Raw genomic sequence first — 4,059 nt, forward strand, 5'->3', positions numbered from 1 at the left:
TTTCTCCATTTAGAATGATGTTGGCTGTGGGTCTTTTTTTGTGCCAGTACCATATTGTTTTTATGACTACAGCTCTGTAGTAGAGCTTAAAATCTGTCAACCTTAATTTTTTTAAATATATTTTTATTTTATGTGTATGAGTGTATTGCCTGCATGTATGTGAGTGCACCCATGTCATGCAATGCAGCAGGGGTCAGAAGAGGATTTCAGATTCCCCTGGAACTGGAGTTAAGGACGGTTCATAGTCACCATGTGGGTACTGGGAATCGAACCCGGATCCTCTTCAAGAGCTCAACCTTAATTTTTTTAAATATATTTTTATTTTATGTGTATGAGTGTATTGCCTGCATGTATGTGAGTGCACCCATGTCATGCAATGCAGCAGGGGTCAGAAGAGGATTTCAGATTCCCCTGGAACTGGAGTTAAGGACGGTTCATAGTCACCATGTGGGTACTGGGAATCGAACCCGGATCCTCTTCAAGAGCAGCCAGTGCTCTTAACTGCTGACCCATCTCTCCAGCCCCATCAACCTTATATTTTTAAAAGAATATTTTATTTGCTGGGCATGGTGGTACACACTTTTAATCTCAGCACTCGAGAGGCAGAAGTAGACAGATCTCTGTGAGTCTGAGGCCAGTTTGGTGTCCATTGCAATCCAGGCCCTGTCTCAAAAACACTGGGGGTGGGCAGGAGAGAATATTTTATTTTTATTTTATGTGTACTAGTATTTTGCCTTGTACGTAAGTGTACCATGTGTGTGAAATGCTTCTGGAGGCCAGAAGAGGGCACTGGATTCCCCTGAAACTGGAGTTAGGGCAGGTTATTAGCCACCATGTGGGTGCTGGGAACCAAACCTGGGTCATCTATAAGAATAGCCAGTGGCTGAGCCATCTCTCCAGCCTTTCCATCATGTTTTTAGAAATTTGTTCTTATTTTAAAAATACACATTCTTTGTGACATATGAATATCCATATGCTTATAAATCAATATATATTTGTATTAATGTTTATATTTTAATAAACTAATCTATAAAAATTTAATAAGATACCAAACTTATAAATCATTGTATAATACCATCATAATCATTTAAACCAAACCTTAAATTGTAACTCTTCTCTAACACTGATTATATATCCTTTTCAGGTTTTTTTGTGTTTGTAAGCATGTTTTAATTTTACAAAAATACAGTTATTTAACCTCGTTTCGTAAATTTTTTCAGTTAGCAGGTCAGGAATAATTCTCCATGTCCTCTCATGTGACTTTTTTTTACCTTTCGGTGGTTACATAGGATTAAACCACGGTTTGTGCTGCTATTTTTGTTTGAGATGGTTATCTTTATTTGTATTTATTTATCTTCATTTTATGTTCAAATGTTCTGCTTGTATGTAAGTGCACCACATGTGCAAAGTCCATGGAGGCCAGAAGAGGGCATTGGATCCCATGGAAATGGAGTTATTGATGGTTATTAGCTACCATGTGGGGTGTTGGGAACTGAACCCTGGTCCTCTGCAAGAACAGCTAGTGCTCTTAACTGCTTAGCTATCTCTGAAGCCCAGGTTCTCTGTTTTTTTAATTTTTTAAATTGTGTGTGTGTGCACACATGTGCGTGCGTGCTCATGAGTGTGCACATTCACAAGTCTATGTACAATATGGGTGCTGGGAACCAAACTCCAGTCCTCTGCAGGCACAGTACATGTTCTTCATTCCTGGGCCATCTCTCTAGCCCTTTAGTTTTGTTTTTTGAGACACGGTCTCATGTAACCTAGGCTGGCCTTGAACTGGTTAAGTAGATGAGAATAGCCTTGAATTCCTGATCATTCTGGCTCCAAGGATTATAAGTATGCACTGCCATGCCTGGCTAAATAACACAACTTTATTTTCATTTATTTTGTTGATTCGTCTAATTGCTGAATATTCAGAGAGCTTGTTTGTGTTCTTTTTCTGGTGTGCATTATCGTTAGTTAATTAACTTTTCTGTTGCTGGGACTCAATGTACAGCTTTATGCATGCTAAGCAAGTGCTGTACTAGTGAGCTATGTCCTTGGCCCCAATAATACCTACTATAATTACAGAAATGCTGTGAAAATCAGTCCTATAACTTTTGTTCACGCATCTCATTATTTCCTTAAATAAATTCTTAGGAATGCAAGTTCTCTTGGGCTGGGAAGATGGCTCAGAGGGTAAAGCGCTTTCCTCACAAGTGTGAGGATTTAAGTTTGGATCTCAGAACCCACATGAAACCAGAATGGGGTGGTATGCACCTATAATCCCAGTGCCCCTAATTGAGATGGAGGGGAAGGCAGGAGAATCCACAGCAACTCATGGGCCAGCTAGCCTGGAGTACACAGCAGCAAACAGCAAGCGACTCTTGTCTCTCACAAGGTGGAAGGCGAAGATTAACACCCAAGGTTGTCCTCTGACTTCCGTGAGTACCTGTCAACATGCACACACACACACACACACACACACACACACACACACAATGTACACACATACACAATGTACACACACACACAATGTACACACACATTTGAAGAATGTTTTAAAAAGAAAAGAAATTCTCAAAGTGTATGCCCATCTGAATCATTTTTAATATAAACTGTCAAGTCATCTCCTAGTATTGCAAGCATAGCTGCTCAAGCCTCTCTCTTCTGGTAGACTAGACCCAGGGAGGGCAGGATGTGTACTATGTTCATCATTACACCAGTGCCTGCTCAGTGCTCAACAAATGAAGATGCTTAATGTTTGCTGAATGAATAATTAATTGGATAACTGAAATAAGCGGGTCTTCATTACAAGAGGAAAATCATGCTGGTGTGCTCATAGTGCTTTCTCAGTTGGTGCCTTTGGCCTCTTCTGAATATTTGCAGCCTTACTAGTAATAATGCTTTAAAATTTCATTTCTCTGAATGGATTATTTTCTATACCATAGGAAAAAAATGTGTATTACAGAAGGATTCAGAATTTATAAGTTGAAACAAGGGCCAAGGGAGGCACTGTGTGTGATGATGTTTCAGAACAGTATTCTTTGGAAAGAACATAGGCCCTTTTCCAGCTGGGTGATTTTAGTGCTGTGTCCTATGGTTTACACTCCATTAAATCTGTGATGGGGCTGGGTATCTAAAGTGCCAAAGTAAACAGGAAAGAATGCAGGACTAAATGAAGGAACAAAGTTTGATTCTGGGGCAGTGAGAAGGGAATTTCCCTCATGCAGAATTTATTCCTGGTTAACACTATCCTTTCCTGATTTACACAAATAATTTGTGTTGCTGCTGTTGTACCCATTTTTTCCAGATATCTGAATAATCCAAATTCATCCTGATGTCACCATGCCCAGTTTTATTATGATGCAGAGGCACAGAAGTCAGGTGACTGGCAGAGAGTTAGTCAACAAGCCAGGAATCAGACAGCACAAGGGTACTTCTAGATAATAAAGCACCAAATCCTTATAAGTGAGTATATATCCAGACATAACTATGGGAACCAGGATAACGAAAAGGAACCAAGAAGGTAAAGGAAAAGAAAGACTCTGAAAGAGAAGAACAGTAGGAACAAGAATTAATAAGGGAGATATGTATATAAAATGGGGTTATTTTAAGGGGAGGGGGGAGGGGAGGTCATACAAGGAACCTTGGGGATAAAGGGAAAGAAGGCACTCAAGGGAGGTGGGACCATAGGAGAAGGTATTATTACAGGAGAAATGGAAAAAATGTGGGTACTTTAAATAAGGAAACCATGGTGGAAGGATTAGACAATGCAAGAGATAAATAATGCCTAGCTAGTTTAAAAAAAAAAAAAACCAAAGGGAACCATATTACTCAAACAACCTACTGACAAATTATACATACAGCTAGCTCAAGGAATATAATATATATCTAGGCAAGGTTTATCTGAGATAGTTTGGTCTTTGCCCAAGCTTTACCTACATGGCACATGGTAATTAAAAGTACCAGACTGGTGGAACTAACCATCTTGGATGTTTAACAGACATACTTGGTGGCCTACACTACTTTGGTCAGAGGGACATAAAGGACAGTTTTTGCCCCTTGCCCTCCTAG

The sequence above is a fragment of the Nannospalax galili genome, unplaced genomic scaffold, assembly GCF_000622305.1.
Source record: "Nannospalax galili isolate Female #2095 unplaced genomic scaffold, S.galili_v1.0 scaffold235, whole genome shotgun sequence".
Lineage (NCBI taxonomy): Eukaryota > Metazoa > Chordata > Mammalia > Rodentia > Spalacidae > Nannospalax > Nannospalax galili.